Consider the following 25,459-nt stretch of genomic DNA (forward strand, 5'->3'; position numbering starts at 1 on the left):
GGGGAGAAGCATTTGCTTTTTGCTTCCTCCCTCCCCTGATGTCTGACCTTCTTTTCCCCCACCAAGGGAAGAAGTCATACATGCTGGGTATTGACAGTGTGGGGATTGGAGCAGTTAAAACAGACACAGTCGGCACAGTTCCCCCCACTAGAGGTAACTTGTTGACATTTTGTCATCTATCCTTTCAAATGTTTTCTAAAAAGGGGATTATACTATCAAGCAGTTTCCTAACCATTTTTCACTTTGTGTGACGGGCTTTTCTATGTCAGTGAGTTTTACAGCACTGTTCATAATTATCTAGTGATCCAGAGCGCAGCCGGGCCGTCATTTAGTGTGACAGCCTCTGTGGTTCCTGTCAGACTGCGTTGCTGTCTAGTCCCACTCCTCTGGATGCCGCTTAGCGGAGTGGGTTTAACTCTTGCAGGGAAGTTTATTTCCAGATGTGTAGACCATCCGTGGTCTTTGTCTTCCATGTGCTTTTCAGGCTGTTGTGTTTGTTCCTTTTTTTTTTTTTTCTCTTTTGAGTCAGAGTCACACTCTGTCACCCAGGCTGGAGTGCAGTGGTGGGATCTCGGCTCACTGCAGCCTCAACCTCCCAGCCTCAAGCCATCCTCCCACCTCAGCCTCTGGAGTAGCTGGGACTACAGGTGTGTGCCACCACACCCAGCTAATTTTAAATTTTTTTTGTAGAGATGGGGTTTCACCATGTTGCCCATACTGGTCTTGAACTCCTAGCTCAAGCAGTCCTCCCACCTCGGCCTCCCAAAGTGCTGGGATTACAGACGTGAGCCACTGTGCTGGCCGCGTTGGTTACTTTAAATTTCTGAGGGTGTGTCCTGCTTTATAAACTCCTAATAGATGGAAAACAAACGTACTTCTAAAATAAACTCTCTGGGGGTGTGTGTGTGTGTGTGTGTGTCTTTGTGCATGTGTCTTTGTGTATCTGTCTCTGTGTGTGTCTCTCTCTGTGTGTGTCTGTGTCTCTGGGTGTGTGTGTCTCTTGGTGTGTGTATGTGTTTTTGTCTCTGGGTATGTCTGTGTGTGTGTCTGTGTGTATGTGTCTCTGGGTGTGTGTGTGTGAATGTGTGTGTGTCTCTGGGTGTGTGTGTGTCTGCATGTGTGTCTCTGTGTGTCTGTGTGTCTCTGTGCGTGTCAGTGTGTGTGTGTGTTTGTTGACTTTCGCCATGTGAGCTTCCACTTTGCATCCCTAGCACTGGACATGGGCGAGAGGCGGAAGTCCTAACACATACTGAATTGCACACATTTTATTACATAGTTCCCTTCATGCGATTTATTCTATAAATTCACATTTATGGCCATGCCCAGTGGCTCACGCCTGTAATCTCAGCACTTTGGGAGGCTGAGGCAGGAGGATTACTTAAACCCAGGAGTTTGAGACCAGCCTGGGCAACATAGTGAGACCCCATCTCTAATTTTTTAGAAGTAAAAAATATATTTTTTTATTAAAAAAATTCACACTTAATTTTTCAGAGATGTGCAAGGTCAGTGTATGCTCTTACCCCTTCTCACATATTCATATTCTGTGATGTTCCAATTTGGAGCTCAGAAAATATTGATTGACGATGTTGGATTTGGACTTATAAGAACAAAATCTGGGGAAAAATAGTGTTAACCAAAGGAAAATGTCTTAACAGGAGGAAACTGAAAGCTTAAATTGCAAAAATAAAAAGCATATAATGGTCCAGATCCCAGGAGGCCCAAATATGAGAATACATTAGAGATCAGTTGATTAGAGATGGGGTCTCACTCTGTTGTCCAGGCTGGAGAGCCATGGCATCGTGATCATAGCTCACTGCAGCTTGGACTTCCTGGGTTCAAGCCATCCTCCAGCCTCCCGAGTAGCTGGGACTACAGGCATGCACTGGCACACCTGTCTTTCTTGCTTTCCTTTTTATACGGATTTCTCACCTCTAGGTACTCCTGAGAACGCTTCCTCCGTCTGTGGATCCGCATCATCTCCATCACTGATCTCACCTTCCAGGTACTCCCGAGAGCGCCTCCTCCATCACCACGGATCCGCGTAGCCTGCATCACTGATCCCACCTCTAGGTACTCCTGAGACGCCTTTTCCATCTGTGGATCTGCGTGGTCTCCATCACTGATCTTACCTCTAGGTACTCCCGAGAGCGCCTCCTCCATCACCACGGATCCGCGTAGCCTGCATCACTGATCCCACCTCTAGGTGCTCCTGAGACGCCTTTTCCATCTGTGGATCTGGGTGGTCTCCGTCACTGATCTCACCTTCCAGGTACTCCCGAGAGCGCCTCCTCCATCACCACGGATCCGCGTAGCCTGCATCACTGATCCCACCTCTAGGTACTCCTGAGACGCCTTTTCCATCTGTGGATCTGCGTGGTCTCCATCACTGATCTTACCTCTAGGTATTCCCGAGAGCGCCTCCTCCATCACCACGGATCCGCGTAGCCTGCATCACTGATCCCACCTCTAAGTACTCCTGAGACGTCTTTTCCATCTGTGGATCTGCGTGGTCTCCATCACTGATCTTACCTCTAGGTACTTCCGAGAGCGCCTCCTCCGTCACTGTGGATCCATGTAGTCTGCGTCACTAAGTGTCGCATCATTTCTGTCTTCCTGTTGTGTGTTCCTTTGGCTGCAGTATAGAAATTGCATAAATCCACTGCCTTTCACCCCCGCGAATAGGGCCACCGTAATAAATTACTACACAGTGGGTGGCTTAGAACAATTTTATTCCTCAGCCTCCTGGAGGCCAAACGTCTGAAATCAAGGTGTCAGCAGGGCGGTGCTCCCTGTGAAGGATCCAGCGAGAACCTGTTCCACGGTGTTCTCTTAGGTTCTGGTGTTGCCGACAACCCTTGCTCACCCTCGGCTGGCAGACACATCACTCCCACCTCTGCTTCTGTCATCACAGGGCCTTCTCCCTGTGTGTGTGTCTGTCTCTGTGTCGCCTCTCCTCTTCTAATAGGAACACCAGGAATACCTACCCACATGCCGGCACGGTGCTCCACACCTATAATCCTAGCTCTCTGGGAGGCCAAGGCAGGCAGATCACTTGAGGCCAGAAGTTTGAGACCAGCCTAGGCAACATGGCAACACCTCCTCCCTACAAAAAACAAAAAAATTAGCCAGGTGTGGTGACTTGCACCTGTGATCCCAGCTACTCAGGAGGCTGAGGTGGGAGGATCACTTGAGCCCTGGAGGTTGAGGCTTCAGTGAGCCATGATCGCACCACTGCACTCCTGCCTGGGTGACAAAGCAAGACCCTGTCTCAAACAAAACAAAAAACAAAACAAAACAAAAAAACTGAACCACACTACTCCAGTATGGCCTCATCTTAACCAATTACATCTACAAGGACCCTCTTTCCAAATAAAGTCACATTTTGAGATTAAAGGGGTTGAGACTTGAACATGTCGTTTTGGGGGACGCAGTTGAACCTACAGTTGTGGTGAGTAAGTGTCTCCAGGCTTTTGATCTCCAGAAGCTTGTTACTACATTCTCCTTTCCGTCTTGTGTTGCACATGTGCAAGAGTTTCTCTTGGCTGGACACACACACGCATACACAGAATTGAATGGCTGGATCAAAAAGACATTTACAACACATGCTCACCAAAGGAGTGTTACAAAATGTTCCCCAGTTTGTAACGTCTCTTTTCACTTAAAGTCTTCCTGATTCACAAAAGTTGTTAATTTTAATGTGGTTCAACTTATTGGTACTTCTTTCAGTTCACGTTTCTATGTTTAAAATATCCTTTCCTATCCCATAGTTGAAAAGATGCTCACTTACATTTTATTTTACTTTTTGTGGTGGAGTTTCGCTCTGTTGCCCAGGCTGGAGTGCAATGGCCTGATCTCTGCTCACCACAACCTCCACCTCCCGGGTTCAAGTGATTCTCCTGCCTCAGCCTCCCGAGTAGCTGGGATTACAGGCACATGCCACCACACCCGGCTAATTTTTGTATTTTTAGTAGAGACAGGGTTTCTCCATGTTGGTCAGGCTGGTCTCGAACTCCCATACTCAGGTGATCTGCCCACCTTGGCCTCCCAAAGTGCTGGGATTACAGGCTGAGCCACTGCGCCCGGCCTTTCACTTACACTTTATACTAGGAATTTTTAAGTTTTGTTTTTGACAGATGAACCTTGATCCATCAGGAGTTGCTTTTTGCATATAGTGTAAGATAGGGATTTTCTTTTTCTTTTCTTTTTTTTTGAGACAGAATTTCACTCTCTGTCACCCAGGCTGGAGTGCAGTGGCGTGATCAAGGCTCACTGCAGTCTTGCCCCTGCAGTCTCAAGCAATCTTCCTGCCTCAGTCCCCCAAGTAGCTGGGACTACAGGTGTGCACTACCATACCTGGCTAATTTTTTTTTTATTTTTGTAGAGATAGGGTTTCACCATGTTGTCAGGCTGGGCTCAAATGATCTGCTCACCCCAGCCTCCCAAAGTGCTGGGATTACAGGTGTGACCCACCATGTCCAGCTGTAGATAGGGATTTGATTTTGTCTTTTTTTTGTGGATGACCAGTTTTTCCAGTTCCAGCTAATGAATGGTTCCTTCTCCTGTGCTGATCTGACATACCGTCCATCCCATGCTCACATCCATAATATGACTCTGTTGCTGGCCTCCCTGTTCTCTTCCATTGGTCAGCATGCCTTTTCCTGGGCCAGTATCACACTGTCTTAATTAATTACTATAGGCTGGGCTCAATGGCTCACACCTTTAATCCCAGCACTTTGGGAGGCCAAGGTAGGTGGATCACTTGAGGTCAGGAGTTTGAGACCAGCCTGGCCAACGTGGTGAAACCCTGTCTCTACTAAAAATACAAAAACGAGCCGGGCATGGTGGCACATGCCTGTAATCCCAGCTACTTGGGAGGCTGAGGCAGGAGAATCACTTGAACCCAGGAGACGGAGGTTGCAGTGAGCCAAGACTGTGCCATTGCACTCCAGGCTGGGCAACAAGAAGGAAACTCTGTCTCAAAAAAAAAAATTTACTATAGTTTGGTAAGTGCTTATATTTGATAAACCAAGTCCTATCTCTCTGTTCTTAAGAAGAATTTTCGCTATGTTCGATGCTTCCTTGAAAATTCCACAAAAAACACTGGGAATTTTGATTGAAATAACACTGAATATACAGATATTTTTGGGAAGTTGACATATTTCCTAGGATGAATTTTGAGGAGCCGGATTGCAGGTCAAAGACTGTATGAACACAGGGACTTTTGACAAACATCGTCCAGTTGCTTTTCACTGGCTGTACTAAGCTACATATGGGCAGGAACTTGGCCGGCTCACCTTTATGTCTTGAGCTCCTAGCTCAGTGCCTGTAACACTTATCCAACCAGCAATGCCTCTTATGCCAGCTGCACCCCAACTTCTCCAGTATAATTTTGTTTTATTTTTTATTTTTATTTTTTTGAGATGGAGTCCCGCTTTGTTGCCCAGGCTGGAGTGTAGTGGCATGATCTCGGCTCACTACAACCTCCACCTCCCAGGTTCAAGCGAGATTCTCCTGCCTCAGCCTCCCGAATAGCTGGGACTATAGGTGTGCGCCACCACGCCCAGCTAATTTTTATATTTTTAGTAGAGACGGGTTTCACTCTGTTGGTCAGGCTGGTCTCAAACTCCTGACCTCAGGTGATCCGCCCACCTTGACCTCCCAAAATGCCGGGATTACAGGCATGAGCCACTGCACATGGCCTCTAGTAGAATTTTGAAATGTGTAGCTACTTTTTATCATGACTCTCTCTAGACATAACCAGAAGAAAACAGCACCTTCTATTGGAATGGTGAAAATTCAGGACACGGACAACACCAAATGCTGGCGAGGATGTGGAGCAACAGGAACTCTCCTTCATCGCTGGTGGGAATGCAAATGGTGCAGCCACTTTGGAAGACAGTTTGGCAGTGTCTTACAAAACTAAACAGTATCTTACCATATGATTCCTCCATCCTGTTCCTTGGTATTTACCCAAATGAGCTGAAAGCTTAGGTCCTCACAAAACCTCTACCTGGATGTTTATAGCTGCTTTCTTCATAAATGCCAAAGCTTGGAAGCACCCATGATGTCCTCCAGCAGGTGAAAGAGTAAGCTGTGGTGCATCCAGAAATGGAATATTATTCAGCACTGAAAATAACTGAGCCATCAAGCCATGGAAAGACCTGGAGAAAAATGCACTTTACTAAGTGAAATAACCTGAAAAGGCCGCAATACCAACTATGTGACATTCCAGAAAAGCCAAACTACGGAGACACTATAAAGATCAGTAGTGAGGGTGTGGGTAGGATGAGTGGGTGTCATACGGAGGGTTTTTAGGGCAGTGTATAACGTTATCACAGGGATACATGTCTTTTCACGTTTGTCAAAACCCACGAAGTGTGCACCACTGGACTGAACCCCAGTATGAACTGTGGGGGATAATGGTGTGTCACTGTAGGTTCATCCGTTGTAACAAATGGACCACTCTAGAGGGATGCTGATATGGGGGAGGCTGTGCATATGTCGGGGGTAGCGGTGTGCTAGAATTCTCTATACTTTGCACCCAATTTTGCTGTGAACCTAAAACTGCTCTAACAAAGTCTATTTAAAGTAAAGCAACAACAGAATAAGATTTAAGTATAAATAAGTCTGTTATAAAATAGAGAACACCCATCAATGGATAAAAGTCAAGATTCTTATGTTAATCAATTTATAAGTGAAGTGACTTACAAAGCTTGCTTTTTTGAGGTCAGGTTAAAGCCATCCCAGCAACAAGTAATGGAGTTGCCAGTCTCCAAAATAAGGCACGTGGGTAGAGAGCAAATCGTTAATAACTTCAGCATTTCTGTGCATAGAAGCAAGGAAGTAATGTCTTTAAATACATCGGCATCTTGAAATATCTGCCACTAATCCAGGCACATTGAAATTGCTGCATCAAACTACTGAACTACAATAGAAGCCTCTGCAACCTTTATTCTGAGTTTACTGGTCCTATTTATAGCAGAGGATCAGAAAAAAAATGTATTACTATCTGGTGTACCAGGTGACCGTGACAGTGATGTGTGTCTGGTGTAATAGGTGACCGTGATGGTGATGGGTGACCGTGACAGTGATGTGTGTCTGGTGTACTAGGTGACCATGAGGGTGATGGGTGACCGTGATAATGATGTGTGTCTGTTGTACTAGGTGACCACGAGGGTGATGGGTGACCGTGACAGTGATGTGTGTCTGGTGTACTAGGTGACCATGAGGGCGATGGGTGACCGTGACAGTGATGTGTGTCTGGTGTACTAGGTGACCATGAGGGTGATGGGTGACCGTGATAATGATGTGTGTCTGTTGTACTAGGTGACCATGAGGGTGATGGGTGACCGTGACAATGACGTATCTCTGATGTAATAGTTGACCGTGATGGTTACAGGAGAAGGTTGTACTGTCCGTTTCCACGGGAACATCTGTAGAGCATGTTTGACTAATGTTTCTCTTAATGCACATTGAAACCACACCATGCTGTTTTCCCTGCCCCCACCTGACAGCACAGTGCCCTGCACACATGACTTAGTCAATAAAACATTGAATTAAAAAAAAAAATTAACCATTTTAAGTGTACGATTCAGTGACGTTTAGTACAGCCACAGTGTTGTGCAAAGACAACTATCTAATTCTAGGACATTTGCTTCGCCCCCAAAGGAAACTCCATACTCATTGGTAATCACTCCTGTGTTCCCCTTTCTTCTGCCCCTGGCAACCATGAATCTGCTTTCTGTTTTTACGGACTGGCTTATTCTAGACATTTCATAAAAATGGATTCTTGCAATGTGTGGCCTTTTATGTCTGGCGTCTTTCATCAGCATCATGTTTTCAAGGTTCATTCACGTTGTATATGAATCGGTACTTCATTTCTTTTTTTATTTTTAATTCTTTTTAATTTTTTGCAGAGACAGGGGTCTTGCTATGTTGCCTGATGAACTCCTGGCGTCAAGCAATCCTCTCACCTTGGCCTCCCAAAGTGCTGGGATTATGGATGTGAGTCCCCACACACTTTTTTAATTTTTAATTTTTTTTTTTGTAACCAGGAGGTGAAACAATTTTATTTCACAGTTGTCTTTAAAACCATAAAGATACCTTTTCTTCATATACAAACATTAGCACAGATACCTATACTTTTTAGAAAATGATTATACAGACCCTCTCAAAGAAAAATGTGTTCTGTGATATGGTTTCGGTGAGGTTGCTTGGAAAAAACTCACATCTGGACTGATTCCTAAAACATAGCATTCCACCACTCTGCAACTTTTGGTTCAAAGTATAGATTATTGTCATCAGTATGTGGTGCCTGCATTCTTACATATTTGATAATACATATATATATTGGCTTATCACCAACATGCCATTGGTTTATCAGCCTTTTCTGCAGGTTTATCAGCAGGTTGAGCAGCTGTGCCTTTCTCTGTGGCCTTTCTTCAAGACCTTCAGGAATGGAGACACATCATCATCATCACAGATTGTAAACTCTAAGTCTTTACCAACAATTCCAGTGGAAACATTCTTTATAGTTAGGTCCCGTTCTGCAGGAAGTGTCTCTCTTTTGTTTTTTTTTTGAGACAGAGTCTCGCTCTGTTGCCCAGGCTGGAGTGCAGTGGCATGATCTCGGCTCATTCAACCTCTGCTCCCCGGGTTCAAGCAATTCTCCTGCCTCAGCACCCCCTAGCAGCTGGGATTACAGGCACGTGCTACCACACCCAGCTAATATTTTTTGTATTTTTAATAGAGATGGGGTTTCACCATGTAGGCCAGGCTGGCCTTGAACTCCTGACCTCAGATGATCCATCTGCCTTGGCCTCCCAAAGTGCTGGAATTACAGGCGTAAGCCAATGTGCCCGACCGGAAGTGTCTCTCTTAAGGCACGCAGACCATGTTTAGGCAGTTCCTTTAAATTGCACTCCGTAAATTCAGACATATATCTCTCCAAGTAAGTACGAGCTGACTGAAAACAGGCTCCAATGGACATTAACTCTGCAGTCAAAATAGTTACCAGATAGACAGGTTGGAAAATGTGAGGACCCATAGCATCATAACCAGCAATAAGTAGCCCAGCACCATATGGTCTCTGGCCATATCGCGGTGTTGGCATCTAGGTTTTGTTTTCAATTAGAGATACAAGACGAGACACAGGAAGTGGTCTATCAAATACAAATCTGGAATCCAAACACTCCTGGTGCATAAAATTACACAACAGTCAGCCCAGGCTGGTCTCGAACTCTCAAGCTCAAGCAATCCACCCACCTCGGCTTCCCGAAGTGCTGGGTTTACAGGTGTGACCCACTGCAGCTGGCCCAGTTCTACTTTTAATACGCTCTCCATATGCCTCCTTTGAATCCTTTCTGAAATTGGTATGTAACAAAATTCAGTAATGTGCACAAATATTTTTTTCTTCATTTTGATAGAAGTGTCTGGTGTACTAAGTGATCATGATAGTGATGTGTGTGTAGTGTAATAGTCGACCATGATGGTGATAGGTGATGGTAACAGTAATGTGGTCTGGTGTAACAGGTGACTGTGATGGTAATAGGTGACTGTGACAATGACATATGTCTGATTTAATAGTTGACCGTGATGGTTACAGGAGAAAGTTATACTGTCTCTTTCCACAGGAACATCTGTAGAGCATGTTTGGCTAATGTTTCTCTTAGTGCACATTGGAACCACGCCATGCTGTTTTCCCTGCCCCCACCTGACAGCACAGTGCCCGGCACATGTACTGTATTGACATTGTCAGAACACATAGCTGTGACATGACATCACTCTCTCCCCTACAGGCATTCTTCCTAATTCTGCAAGGAGATGTATATTCCATGCTAACCAGCAGTCCCTGGTGTCTCTCCAGTCATTTAGATGGTCTGAAGCAACATGGGCTTAGCCATTTGGGATTAATTTTCCTAGATATTGTGCCCTTTCAATACCTAATTTCAAGTCTTTTTTTCATTTCAGGAAACAGTTCTCAAAATATACTTTTTTTTTTTTTTTTTTTTTGAGACAGAGTCTCACTCTGTCCCCAGGCTGGAGTGCAGTGGGGTGATCTCAGCTCACTGCAAACTCCACCTGCCAGGTTCAAGCGATTCTCCTGCCTTAGCCTCCCAAGTAGCTGGGATTACAGGCACACACCACCACGCCTGGCTAATTTGTGTGTGTGTGTGTGTGTGTTTTTTCAGTAGAGACGGGGTTTCACTATGTTGGCCAGTCTGGTCTCAAACTCCTGACCTCAAGGGATCCACCTGCCTTGGCCCCCTAAAGTGCTGGGATTACGGGCGTGAGCCACCACGCCAGGCCCAAATATACGTTTTAATATTATTTTGTATTACTGCCTTGGTTTTCCTCTTCAGCAACTCCTGTTAAATTTATATTAAATCTTTTTTCTGATCTTCTATACTTATTCCTTCTATACTTATTCCTCATTTTGAATTGGTTTCATCTTGTCATTTATTTTTAATTTCAATTTTATGGAAGTACACTAAAATGCAGATATTGATGGTGTAACCTTTGTTTTTGAGGTGCATGTGGAGTTTCACATCCACAACACTCAAGGTAGCAGCTGTTTCTATGACCCCCAAAAGTTTCTAGTGCCCGTCTGTATCCATCTCTACCTCCACCCCATCCCCAGGATGTGTTTTCTCGTCTGTTTTTCATCCCCAGGATCTGTTTTCTGTCATTATATGCTAGTTTTCATGTTCCAGAAATTTATACAAATAGAATCATACAGTATATTCTATTTTTCTTTCCTTTCTTTCTTTTCCTTTCCTTTTTTTTTTTTTTTTTGAGACAAAATCTCACTGTCACCTAGGCTGGAGTGCAGTGGCGTGATATTGGCTCACTGCAACCTCTGCCTCCCAGGTTCAAGCCATTCTCCTGCCTCAGCCTCCAGAGTAGCTGGGATTAGAGGTGCCCACCACCACAACCGGCTAATTTTTTTTATTTTCAGTACAGACAGGGTTTCACCATGTTGCCCAGACTGGTCTTGAACTCCCGACCTCAGGCGATCCGCCCGCTTCGGCCTCCCAAAGTGCTGGGATTACAGGCATGAGCCGCTGCGCCCGGCTGTGATTCTGTCTGGCTTCTTTCGCTCTGTGTACTTTTGAGGTTCAACTGTGCTATCACTTGTGTCAGTAGCTTCCTTTTTAAATTGCTGAATAATATCCCACTGTATGGATACATCACCCTTCCTTTGTCCATGAAGTGCCCACCCACTTCATTTCCTGGGTATTTCAGTTGTTTCCAGCTATTGGCTATTGGAAATATAGCTGTGAGGAATATTTGTATACCAGTCCTTATGTGGGCATGTATCTTTTTTCCTCTGGAGCAAGTCTGAAATGATTGGGTCATATGGTAGTGTATGTTTACTGTTTTAAGAAAGAAAGTCCTATTTTTTTCTAGGATTTATGCCATTTTATGTTGCTACCAGCCGTGTGTGAGACAATGCCTGTTGTGTACAAGCGTGTGGTGGTGTCTCACTGTGGTTTTAATTTGTGTTTCCCTGATGATGGAGGGGAACATTTTTTCTTCTTCCTTCTTCTTTCTTCTTCTTCTTCTTTTTTTTTTTTTTGGTTTGAGACGAGTCTTGCTCTGTCACCCTGACTAGAGCTCAGCGGTAGGATCTCGGCTCACTGCAAGCTCCGCCTCCTGGGTTCAAGTGATTCTGCTGCCTCAGCCTCCCAAATAGCTGGATTACTGGCACATGCCACCACGCCCGGCTAATTTTTGTATTTTTAGTAGAGATGGGGTTTCGCCATGTTGGCCAGGCTGGTCTCGAACTCCTGACCTAAGGTGATCCACCCGCCTCGGCTTCCCAAAGTGCTGGGATTACAGGCGTGAGCCACTTTGCCTGGCATGGGGCAAATTTTTTCATGTGCTCATTGGTTATTTATAAATATTATTCTATGAAATATCTGTTGCCTGTTTTTTAAAAAGTGGGTTATTTGTTTTCTGGTTATTGGCTTTTAAGAGTTCTCCCATGTTCTGGTTGTAAGTCCTTTGTCTGGCATGTGTGGTGCAAATGTTTTCTTCAATGGATGGCTTGCCTTTCTATTTTTAAAAATGGGTTATTTCAAAGAGCAAGATATTTTATTTTATTTTACTTTTATTGTTTATTTTTTGAGCCCGAGTCTTGCTCTGTTGCCTAGGCTGGAGTGCAGTGGCACGATTTTGGCTCACTGCAATCTCTGCCATCCAGGTTCAAGCAATTCTTGTGCCTCAGCCTCCCGAGTAGCTGGGACCACAGGCACACACCACCATGACCAGCTAATTTTTGTATTTTTAGTAGAGTCAGGGTTTCACCATGTTGGCCAGGCTGGTCTTGAACTCCCGACCTCAAGTGATCCTCCCACCTTGGCCTCCCAAAGTGTTGGAATGACAGTCGTGAGCCACCGTGCCCAGCCAGAGCAAGATATTTTAATTTTGTTGAAGTCTAGTTAATTTTTTTCTCTTGTGGTCTATGGCATATCACTAAGATTTTCTTCCCGTTCTAGAGACTCATAGTTTTGGATTTTACATATACCTCTGTGATATATTTTGGATTAAACTTGTATATGGCGTGAGGTGTTAAGAGTCATTTTTGTTCCCCACATGAGTATCCAGTTGATACAGCACCATTCATTGAAAAGAATTTCCTTTCTGTGTTAAATTACCTGGATGTCTTGTTGAATCAATTGACAAAACATGTATGGGTCTGTTCCTAAACTTGCAGAGTCTGTGTCATTGATCTCTGTGACTATCTTTCTGACAAGGTATTTTGATTTATGTAGTTTTGTTGTTGTTGTTTGTTTGTTTGTTTGAGATAGGGCCTCACTTTGTTTCCCAGGCTGGAGTGCAGTTGCACAATCTTGGCTCACTGCAGCCTTGATCTTCCAGGCTCACGTGATCTTCCCACATCAGCCTCCCAAGTAGCTGGGACTACAGGCATGTACCACCACACCCAGCTAATTTTTGTATTTTTTGGCCTCCCAAAGTGCTGGGATTACAAGTGTGAGCCACCACACTTGGCCTTGATTTATGTAATTTTAAGCCTTGAAGTCAGGTAGGTTAAGTATTTCAGGGTTTTTTTTTTTTTTTTTTTTTTTAATGATTGATTTTAGTTGGGCATGGTGGATAATGCCTGTAACCCCAGCAACTCAGAAGGCTGAGGTGGGAGGATCACTTGAGGCCAGGAGTTTGAGACCAGCTTGGGTAACATAGGGAGACCCCACCTCTACTAAAAATAATTAAAAATATGGTTGGAGGTGGTGGCTTACGCCTGTAATCCCATCACTTTGGGAGGCCAATGTGGGCGGATCACTTGAGCTCACAAGTTCCACACCAGCCTGGGTGACATGGCAAAAGCCTTTCTCTACCAAAAAATACAAAAATTAACCAGGCATGGTAGTGGGTGCCTGTAGTCCCAGCTACTTGGGAGGCTGAGGTGGGAGGATGGCATGAGCCCGGGAGGCAGAGGTTGCAGTGAGTCGAGATCGCGCCATTGCACTCCAGCCTGGGCGATAGAGCCAGAGCTTGTCTTGAAAAATAAATAAATAAATAAAAATAAATGATGGATTTGAGTCCCGCCCCTAGACCTTATGGAACCTTAATTCCTGCATTACTCCAAATACAACCACACTGGGAGTTAAGGTTCTAGCATAGGAATCTTGGTGACAGAGACATTCAGTGCGTAGCAGCTGCTCGGAGTTACAGACGCCCCGGCACCTGCAGGGCTCCCTGGACTCCTCACAGCAGCCTCCCACTTTGCTCTTAGCCTTCGCGGAGAAGCTTGTTGACTTGTTGGGATTCAGCTTTCAGGAACTGCAGTTGCCCTGTTGCCTTTTTATGCCTTTCTTACCAAGATGCTGGTGCTGAAAATTCCACCTGCAAAATTTCATTGCCAAAACATTGAATCCAGCTTTTAAACTACAGTTTCATAGGAATACAGGATGCAAAAGATTAGGTTAAATTACACTACACAAAATCAGCAAAATCCAGAATGTGTGGAACTCAACAGAACAGTGATTTTCCTAGAAAAACTACAACAAAGACCAAGGGGTGGAATTGTAAAATTGTAGCTTAACAGAGACTTAAGAGCCTCGTGAACTGAAGGCCATCTCTGGATCTAGTTTGGATCTTGATTTTAACAGTGAAGAAAAATATTTGCTAGATAAATAAATTTGAGGACTCTATATTTGATGATTTTAAGGAATTGTTAATTTTTTGTGTGATAATAAGTTTTTAAAAGGTCTACTTTGGTATATGTAAGAAAACATCTGTAATAAAAAAACTCATTGACCAGCCTGGGCAGCATGGTGAGACCTGGTCTCTACAAAAAATACAAAAGTTAGCTTGGTGTGGTTGTGTGTGCCTATAGTCCCAGCTACTTGGGAGGCTGAGGTGGGAGGATCACCTGAGCCCAGGAGGCAGAGGTTGCAGTGAGCTATAGTTGCACCACTGCACTCCTGCCTGAGTGACAGAGTGAGACCCTGTCTCAAAACAAACAAACAAAGAAACAAAAAACAACAGCAACAAAAACTCATTGAAAAAAGTTTCACAGCAATCATTGATTATTAATAGATCCACCATTTTATCTATCAATCAATGACTGCAATCATTGATGATTAATAGATCCACTATTTCATCTATTAATCAATGATTGTGATGTGTTACTTTGCTTATCCTATTACACCTGCGTTTGTCAGGTGTGACTGTCTTGTGCAGAATGGCTTTTCTTCATCGACCATTTGGTTATCCTAAAATACAGTTCATGTAGAACACACAGAATTAGTACTTGATTTTTTTCCTTATCAATTTTCTGGATACTGATTTGGTACCCTGGTCACTTGCAGAAGCCACTGATGAGTATTTCCCTTTGCAGTCTCACGTGGGCATAGATTTTTATGTATTTGGTGTGGTTCCACATATTGCAGGCATTATTTTCTTTTCTTTCTTTCTTTTTTTTTTTTTTTTTTGAGATGGAGTCTTGCTCTGTTGCCCAGGCTGGAGTACAGTGGTGAGGTCTCGGCTCACTGCAACTTCCATCTCCCAGGCTCAAGCAATTCTCATGCCTCAGCTTCCCAAATAGCTGGAGTTACAGGCTTGCACCACCACACCCAGCTAATTTTTTTGTATTTTTAGTGGAGATGGGGTTTCACCATGTTGGCCAGGCTGGTCTTGAACTCCTGACCTCAAGTGATCCTCCCGCCTCCTTGGCCTCCCAAAGTGCTGGGATTACAGGCATGAGCCATCACACCTGGTCATTATTTTCTTTTTTGATGGTCAAATTACACTATCTTTGGCATCACTGCAGTATGACACTTTCCCTGTTTAATAACATTTTTGCTTTCAGTCATGACAAAATGTCCTGGGATCATCGTACACATTTCTGGCTCCAGACTAAGTATCATTGTCTCCCCAGCAAGCCCTGACTCTTGTTAACGAGAAATGCTCTGCAGAGACCTGGGTCTAGGGGCTCAAGATATTTGCTGTTACCAGTTTGTCATTGCTACTCGACTGTTTGGGGGACAGAGGTAGGAAACATTTTTTTTGAAAGGGAAAAATATTAATAAATCCCTGGATCTTTTGAATTCATTTTTACAACAGCGTAGGTATTACATCACATCATATTATATTCCAGGATATGTTCAATTAGACCCTCTTGAAAAACATATGGGTGATTTCCAGTCTTTTGTAATGAAAGTTGACATGGTGTAGCTCTGTGTCCCCACCCAAATCTCACCTTGACTTGTAATAATTCCTATGGGTCAAGGGCCGGACCAGGTAGACGTAATTGAATCACAAGGGCAGTTTCCCCCACGCTGTTCTCGTGATAATGAGTGAGTCTCACAAGATCTGATGGTTTTCTAAGTGTCTGGCATTTCCCCCTTCACTTGGCACTCATTCTCTCTCCTGCCGCCCTGTGAAGAGGTGCCTTCCATCATGATTGTAAGTTTCCTGAGGCCTTCCCAGCCATGCAGAACTGTGAGTCAATTAAACCTCGTTTCTTGATAAATTACCCAGTCTTGGGTATTTCTTCATAGCAGCATGAGAACGGATGAATACAAAGTCTTGTGCACTTATAATTTCATATAGTTGTGCCAGAGCATCTTTGTAGCAGAAGTGAGACTAGGGTCAAAGGATAAAGGCATATTCAATTTGGCTAAATACTGCCAACTTCTTCCTTTTAGGGGTCATAACCATTTTCATTCCCACCAGCAATGTATTCTGTTTTGGCCAAGGTCATTTTAAAAAATTTATACAACTTAAAACTTTTCAGGACCAGATGGAATGACTCATGCCTATAATTCCGGCACTTTAGGAGACGGAGCTGGGAAAATCTCTTGAGGCCAGGAGTTCGAGGCTGGCCTGGGCAACAAAGCAAGGCCTTGTCTCTAAAATTAAAAAAAAATTATCATGAAAGCGTGGATTTCCATTTTCTCTCGAGAAATGAGATGATCTGGCCATGCCCATTTCTGTGTGGAGGGACAGAGTTCAGCAGATCACCAGGACTCCAGCTTCTGGAAAATGTGGGCCTGCTTGCTCACACTTGGTGTAGGCACTAGTTTACAGGCATTTGAATTTGGGAGTTCTTGTTATAAGCTGGACTTTGCCATTTACCTGTGAATGAGACACACATGTCTCTGCTCTAATGGTGCTTACGTGTGTGTGTGTGCATGCATGTGTGTCCACATGTGTGAATATAGAGGGGGCTCAGCATGCTTTATAACATGTTTATATAACATAGAAATTGTCAGCCTGGGCAACATCGTGAAACCACGTCTCTACTAAAAATACAAAAATTAGCCAGGCATGGGGCACTCACCTGTAATCCCAGCTACTTAGGAGGCCGAGGTGGGAGGATGGCTTGAGCCCTGGAGGTCGAGGCTGCAGTAAGCCGTGATCACACCACTGCAGTTCAGCCTGGGCAACAGAGTGAGACTCTGTCTCAAAAAAAAAAAAAAAAAAAAATCAACCTCTGGTTAAATTTGTAATGCCTTCCTCAGAATTTTATAAATTATTTTCATTGCAGAGGAATTGGGTTGAATTTGAAATAGTGGGAGTACTTGCTCTTCACCTTAATGAGGCTAGCACAGAAGGGAAGGCAGGAGTGTGTGGGGTCTACGGCCTGGCCTTGAAGGCTGAGGGCACCTGGAATTTTGTGTCTAACAACCGAGGATTACTGCAGGGGCTGAGGAGGGCAGGGCCGACGGTGCTCATCGGAGGCAACATCACTGCTGAGATGTTGAGAAAGATGGAAATTGTGCTGGCTCAGGATTCTCCTATGATTAAATCACCCAATATTTAATCCTATTAAATCCTCACAGTGCTCTAGTTTAATAAAGCTCTTTAATATATGTCATAGGAAGGCCTTGTTATCCGAAGATAATTGGTATTAAAAGTAGCCACTTGAAAAGAGTCTACTTGACACAAGGATGGGAATCTGATAGTGACAATGTGACAAGTTTTGGATTTGATGCTATGGATTTCATAATTGAAATTATATGCTGATTCTTGGAACAAAGCAAAAAATGAGCTGCGTTCATTTGGGAGGAACGTAATTTGTATGGTAGAATTATAGTTTATTCTTCAATTCGCGCTTGGTTTTCACAGCATAATCATAAGAACAGATTTCTATGAAAATACTTCAGGGCTTCATCAGCTTCCTGGAGGCCCTTCCTTTGTCTTCCGTCCTCAGAATATTCTCTTATGGACATCGATTGTCCTCGGGACATTTGGGCAATTCTCCCAAGGGACCTTCTGTTTTTTTCTTTCCTTTTTTTGAGACAGGGTCTCACTCTGAGGCCCAGGCTGGAGTGCAGTGGCACGATCTCACCTCCCTGCAACCTCCGCCACCTGGGCTCAAGCCATCCTCCCACCTCAGCCTCCCAAGTAGCTGGGATTACAGGGGCTCGCCACCACACCTGGCTAATTTCTGTAGTTTTTGTAGAAGCGGGATTTCGCCATGTGGCCCATGCTGGTCTTGAACTCCTGAGCTGAAGGAATCCACCTGCCTTGGCCTCCCAAAGTGCTGGGATTACAGGCATGTGCCACTGCACTTGGCCCAAGTGATCTTCTGTTGCAGGATTTGCAATGTCTCTTTTAACTGATTTAACTCCAATTCCATTCATCAGAGAGGGCCAGGACCACCAAGGCCAGGGATTTTGACTCCCTGACTTGGATGATAGGTGCCAACATGAGGCAGGGGGAGATGCTGAGGAGCCGTTTTGTAAGTGATCAACAGTGAATAACGTCGGGTGTTGATGACTTTCGCCTCCTCTTGCAACCTTGATGAGGATATTTGGATAATGAGAAGCTGTTGTGTTTCCTTGGATTCTTATGATAATCCTGATAACCAGCCAAGGTCCCACAGCCAGGACACGCAGGATGTCGTCCACCCTGTACCTATGAGCCTCTGTGACACCATTAGGCCCAGCGCTGCTGTAGGTACTGTGAAAAGAGGGATATTTTTAGGTCAATCAACAATGTTAATATATGCATATATTTAAAAAGTCTTAAATTATTATTATTGGCCCGGCACGGTGGCTCCTGCCTATAATCCCAGCACTTTGGGAGGCCAAGGCAGGTGGATCATCTGAGGTCAGGAGTTCAAGACCAGCCTGGCCAACATGGTGAAACCCTGCCTCCACTAAAGACACACGCATACACACACAAAATTAGCTGGGTGTGGTGGTGGGCACCTGTAATCCCAGCTACTAGAGAGGCTGAGATCTACCACATCTGGCCACTTTCTTTTTGTATTTTTGTAGAGACAGGGTTTCATCATACTGGCTGTTGTTAAACTCCTGACCTCAGGTGATCTGCCTGCCTCGGCCTCCCAAAGTGCTGGGATTACAGGCGTGAGCCACTGCGCCCAGCTAGGAAAAGAAAATTACCATTTTTTTTATTACACGAGTGGATATTAATTATAAAAATATTCAGACAGTATATAGAAATACCACAGCCATCCACAGTCCCGCACTCTGAGACAAGCTTCTGTGCGTTATGGCGCAAGTCATTGTATGTGACTGGGTTCTCATAGACTTTTAAAAAGCACAGTCGTTTTATTTTCCTTCCATCTTCTCTCACCAGGTAACAGCCTGGTGGTCTACCCTTCCATGCTTTCTCTGTTGTCACACTGTGTGTGTGTGCTTGTGTGTGTTGTGTGTGTGTGCACGGATTTGATGGTGTATTAGGGTTCTTCAGAGGGACAGAACCAACAGGATGTATGTATACATGAAAGGATCTTATTAGGGAAAATTGGCTCACACGATCACAAGACGAGGTCCCAGGATAGGCTGTCTGCAAGCTGGGCAAGAGAGAAGCCAGTAGTGGCTCAGTCCGAGTCCAAAAGCCTCAAACCAAGAAAGTCGACAGTGCCACCTTCTGTCTGTGGCAGAAGGCTGGAGACCTTCCAGAAGCCACTGGTGCAAGTCCCAGAGTCCAAAGGCAGGAGAACCTGGAGGCTGATGTCCAAGGGCAGAAGGAGAGGGAGGAAGCATCCAGCACAGGAGAGAGAAGGAAGCCAGGAGACCCAGCAAGCCAGGTCATCTCACCTTCCTCTTGCCTTGTTCCAGCCGCGGTGGCAGCCCATTGGATGGTGCTCACCCACATTGAGGGTACATTTCCTCTCCCAGGCCACCGACTCAAATGTCCATCTCCTCTGGCAACATCCTCACACCCAAGAACCATACTTCACCAGCCATCTAGGCCTCCTTCAGTCCAAACAAGTTGACATCTAATATTTACCATCACAGATGAATTTTAATACTTTTGATTATTTGAACAGGGAATATTTAGACACTCACATGATCCACAGCCCACGAAGTGCTGACAGGCACACCGGTGGGAAGTCTCTCCCCATCCATGCAATCTTTGTCTCACCCCAATAGACACTGGCTGGTATTGGTTTCCTATATGTCCTGTCATAATTTGTTTATGCTCAAACACATAAGAATATAGACTCTTATTCTTCCACCAGTTATAAAAGCAAACAAAAGCTAGTTTGTTTAGGCAATATGCGTTTGGCTTTTTCACAAAAGAGCATATCTTGGAGATCATTTGACAGTGAGTATTGAGATCTCTCCAAGTAGTTGTATACCATCGAGGCTGGATGGATGCATCAAAATTGAATAACCAGCCCCCTATTGAGGACATTTGGGTTGGTTATCATATTTAATTATTACGAACATTGCTGTGAATATATTCTTGCACATTTGTTATTTTGCATATGTGCAAATACATCTGCAGGATCAACTTCTAGAAGTGGAATTGTTGGGTCACAGATGAGCGTTGGTAGCTGTTTCTTAACGGCCTGCACTATTGTGCTGTTCACATTCCCATTAGCAGAGTGGGAGAGCCCTCGTTCTCCCATAGGTTTGATACCAGCCTGTGTTATTAAACTTTTGGAACTCTGCCATTCTGATAAGTGAAAAATGTAATTCTGTGTGGCTTTAATTTGCTTTTATCTTATCACAGGTGAGATTTAACCTCTTCACTTGTGTAACAGCTATTCCTAGTTCTTTGTAAATTGCATGCTCGCAGCCTTCCTTTCTCTATTTTCTTTGTTAGTTGCCTTTCCCTTTTGAAAATGCATTTCTAGGAGCTCTTTATTATGAAGAACATCCTTTTTAATGAGATGCAAACATTTTTTTCCCAGTTTATCATTTACCTTTTGCTTTTGCATTTTTATTTATTTTAATTTTTTTTTGAGACAGAATCTTGCACTGTCATCCAGGCTGGAATGCAGTGTCGTGATCTCGGCTCACTGCAACCTCCACCTCCCTGTTCAAGAGATTCTCGTGCCTCAGCCTCCTGAGTAGCTGGGGTTACAGGCGCACTCCACCATGCCCAGCTAATTTTTGTATTTTTAGTAGAGACAGGGTTTCATCATGTTGGCCAGGCTGGTCTCAAACTCCTGACCTCAAGTGATCCACCTGCCTTGGCCTCCCAAAGTGCTGGGATTACAGGCCTGAGCCACTGCACCCGGCCTTATTTTCTTTTTCAAGATAGTTATGCCTATGTTTCAACACCATTATTGAAGAGTTACCCATAATTTCTCTAAGATGTCAAACATATCATATGTTATATTCTCATTTGTACTGAGGTGTGTTCCTGTGCTTTTGATAGCATGACAATGATCTATTTTTGTGCCAATGCCACAAGGTTTTAATTATTGTAACTTCATAATCCATCCTCTTCATATATATATGAAAAAAATATGTATATATACACTTTTTATATATATATACACTTTTTTTCTGGCTACTCTTGCTTGTTTATTTTTCCTCTTAATTTAGTTCCAACGAAACAGAACCCAATGCAAGAAGAGAATCTAGTTATAGTATTTGTGTTAGCAACACTTCATATTTATAAATTAACATAGAGACAAGGACACTTTTATTATATTGAGTCCTTGTTCAGGGCTGAATTGTGTGCCTTCACACCCTGAAACTCATGTGTTGAAGCCTTAACCCCTGGTACTCAGAATGTGATTGTGTTTGGAGATAGTCTTTAAAAAGGTGATTAAGTTAAAACGAGGCCCTTAGGGTGGGTCCTATTCTAATATGACTTATGTCCTTATAAGAAGAGGAGAGTCAGACATGCAAGGAGATACCAGGGATGGACAAACACAGAGAAAAAAACCATATGAGGACACAGGCAAGAAGGTGGCCGTCTGCAAGCCAAGGAGAGAGCCCCAAGGAGAAACTCGCCCTGCTGACACCTTGGCCTTGAACGTGCAAGCTCCGGAACTGTGAGAGAATACATTTTACACATTTTGTTATTTAAGGCAAAAGGTCTGGGGAACTTTATTATAGCAGCCCTAGCTGACTAATACAGTCCTCTCTCCAAGAATATAATATTTCTTTCTATTTCTTCATATTAAAAAATTAATACATTAAGGGTTTTCTTCACTCAGTTCTTGTAGAGTTCTTAAGCTTATTTCGAGGTATTTTAAATTTTTTTTGGTGGGATGCTTTTTTAAGTATATAGAGTCATTTTTTCTTATACCTTTTAAGTGATACTTCTTTGTATATATGGAAGTTCATTATATTTGCCTTTGTAGTGTCTTTCCATTGTTTGTTTTACAAAAAATGGGACTCATCTACTCACCCACACTTAACTTTTTTTAAATAGTGGAACTACCTTCAATTTGTTCAAGTCAACAAATTCCCCCCAACTCTCATATACCCACCACCTAGAATCTACCATTGACATTTTACTATGCTTGTTTTGTCACTCATCTATCTGTCTGTCTGTCTATCTGTTTTTTTTTTTTCTTTGAGACAGAGTTTCGTTCTTGTTGCCCAGGCTGGCACAGTCTCTGCTCATTGCAACCTCTGCCTCCTGGATTCAAGCGATTCTCCTGCCTCAGCCTCCCAAGTAGCTGGGATTACAGGCGCCTGCCACTATGTCGGGCTAATTTTTGTATTTTTAGTAGAGACGGGGTTTCACCATGTTGGCCAGGCTGGTCTTCAACTCTTGACCTCAGGTGATTCACCCACCTTGGCCTCCCAAAGTGCTGGGATTACGGATGTGAGCCACCGTGCCTGGTCCTATCTGTCTGTCTATCTATCTATCTATCTATCTATCTATCTATCTATCTATCTATCATCTATCTATCTTTCTATCTATATCTATCTATTCCTTTCTCTTTCCATAAACCCATTCTTTTTAATGGGAGCATAATATTTGCTCTTTATAAAGTACTACAGTTTGTTAAACTGCTAGTTTATTACTCCATTTCTAGTCTTTCCTCTTAACTACAAATATTTCTGCAATATATATTCTTACTTATGTGTTGATGCTTTTATTTCTGTAAGATAGATTCCCAGATGGAATGGAAATAATTTAATAGATATTGCCAGGTTGCTCTCCCAAATGGATAACTCACATTTCTAGGCTTGTTTAAGAACACCTTCTTTCTTCCTTGCATCCTTTCAGCTAATATCAGTCTTTTACATTTTGAAGATTTACTGGGTATAAAATGATATTTCATTATTATTTGAATTTGCACTTCCCTGACTCCAAGGAAGTGGGAGCATCCTTCATTTGTATAAAGACCATTTTACTTTGTATGTTTCTTCTTTGTATTTTTTGATGCTTTAAAAAAGTAGGTTTTTGGCTGGGCATGGTGGCTCATGCCTATAATCCCAGCACTTTGGAAGGCTGAGGTTGGAGGATAGCTTGAGCCCAGGAGTTTGAGACCAGCCTGGGCAACGTGGCGAAACTCCGTCTCTAAAATTGAAAGAAGAAAAAAGAAAAAAAATTAGGTTGTTTGTCTTTTGGTCATTATTTGGTGTTGACTTGTAAGATAATGTTTGGCATTTCATATGCCGTGCAAATATTTTCTTTCTTTCCTTCTTTTTTTTTTTTTTTTTCTGAGATGGAGTCTTGCTCTGTTGCCAAGGCTGGAGTGCAGTGGTGTGATCTTGGCTCACTGCAACCTCCGCCTCCTGGGTTCAAGCGATTCTCCTGCCTCAGCCTCCTGAGTAGCTGGGATTACAGGCACCTGCCACCATGCCCAGCTAATTTTTTAATTTTTTAGTAGAGACGGGGTTTCGCCATGTTGGTCGGGCTGGTCTCGAACTCCTGACCTCAGGTGATCTGCCCACCTCAGCCTCCCAAAGTGCTGGGATTATAGGCATGAGCCATTGCACCTGGTCTAATATTTTCTTCATTTTTCATTTGTCTACCGATATTTTTGACATTTTTTTGGTCATGCAGTTACAATTATGGCTGAATATTTTTTATCTTTTTATCACAGCTTCTGGATTTCTGTTGGCCCTGAATAGGTTCCTCTAATCTAAGTTGTATGGATAGTCTTGTAAATGATTTTAACATTTTAATTTTCTTTGTTTGCATGAAAGTGTGACTCTTTCTGGAAACTATTCTGTGTCTAGGGATCCAGGTCCGGTTCGTCTTTCCCTCTCCCATACTGATGACAAGTTTGCTGCAGCAGCATTTATTAAGTAGCCCCTCCACCCATCTCCCCCCGTGGCAGTGACACCCGTGCCCTGTACTAATCCTCAGGCAGCAGGGCTCCATTCTGGGCGTCTGTGCTACCATCAATTTCTCCAGCCCTAGATCCCCAGGATTCCGAGTGGATTTTGACTCTGTTGTCCTCTCTGGTGTGCAATTCCCCTTTATTTCCCACCATTTCCTTGGCTAGTCTTGAGGGTTGTTTTTTTTTTTTTTTTTGTCAAGTCTTGCTCTGTTGCTCAGGCTGGAGTGCAGAGGTGTGGTCTTGGCTCACTGCAGCCTCTACCTCCAGGGTTCAAGAGATTCTCCTGCCGCAGCCACTCAAGTAGCTGGGACTACAGGCATGCACCACCACCATGCCCAGCTAACATTTTCTGTATTTTTAGTAGAGACAGGGTTTCACCATGTTGACCAGGCTGGTCTCAAACTTCTGACCTCAAGTGATGCACCTGCCTTGGCCTCCCAAAGTGCTGGGATTACAGGCATGAGTCACCGCACCTGTGGAACATTTCTTATACTGTATATAAGACCATTTTATCCAGTTGAAAATGTGATTCAATTACAATCTTAGAAAATATTTAGAATAATGAGAGGAGAGTCAGTCTTCTACAGTTAGTTTAGTCATCCAGGGATACAGCATCTTTTTCCATTTGTGTAGATCTTGTTTCACATCCTCCAATACTCCAATAAGATACTATGTTTTAAAATTCATCTTATTCTGTTATTTTAACTTAAAAAACTGTATTTTGACAAATGAAACTTTTTTTTTTTTGAGACAGAGTCTCACTCCGTCACCGGGCTGGAGTGCAGTGGCGCGATCTCGGCTCACTGCAACCTCCTCTTCCTGGGCTCAAGCAATTCTCCTGCCTCAGCCTCCCGAGTAGCTGGGACTACAGGCGCATGCCACCACGCCCAGCTAATTTTTGTATTTTTAGTAGAGATGGGGTTTCACTATGTTGGTCAGGCTGTTCTCGATCTCTGACCTCGTGATTTGCCTGCCTCGGCCTCCCAAAGTGCTGAGATTACAGGCATGAGCCACCGTGCCTGGCCAATTTTTCTTCATTTTTAAGTGTTATCTGGTTATTGCTAATTTACAGAAAAAAATTAAAGACTGTATTTACCTTTAATCCAAGTGTCTTCACACACTCCTTTGTTTCTTTTGTTCATTAGTTTATTTTTCAAGTATTTTGCTTTTTCAAGGTATGTAATCATAGCAAAAGAGATTATATTATCACATTTCTAAAGTTTATACTGATTATTTTATTTTCTCATATTCTTAAGTATGCTGAAATTGCTAATTGATAATAAATGAAAAGGTATTAGTATTTACTGTTTTTTAAAAAAATCATTTGAGGCTAACATGGTGAAACCCTGTAAGGCAGAGCTTACAGTGAGCCGAGATTGCACCACTGCACTCCAGCCTGGGTGACAGAGCGAGACTCTGTCTCAAAAAAAAAAAAAAATTATTTGATAGAGATAGGGTCTCATATGT

At 43.5% G+C, this 25,459-nt stretch overlaps 1 pseudogene; it reads right to left on the bottom strand.

Annotated features, from left to right (window-relative positions):
• Positions 1 to 8,357: 8,357 nt before the first annotated feature.
• LOC129010780 (proteasome subunit alpha type-1-like) lies at positions 8,358 to 9,211 on the bottom strand (annotated as a pseudogene).
• Positions 9,212 to 25,459: the final 16,248 nt, after the last annotated feature.

Source organism: Pongo pygmaeus, chromosome 10, assembly GCF_028885625.2.
Source record: "Pongo pygmaeus isolate AG05252 chromosome 10, NHGRI_mPonPyg2-v2.0_pri, whole genome shotgun sequence".
NCBI classification, from domain to species: Eukaryota; Metazoa; Chordata; class Mammalia; order Primates; family Hominidae; genus Pongo; species Pongo pygmaeus.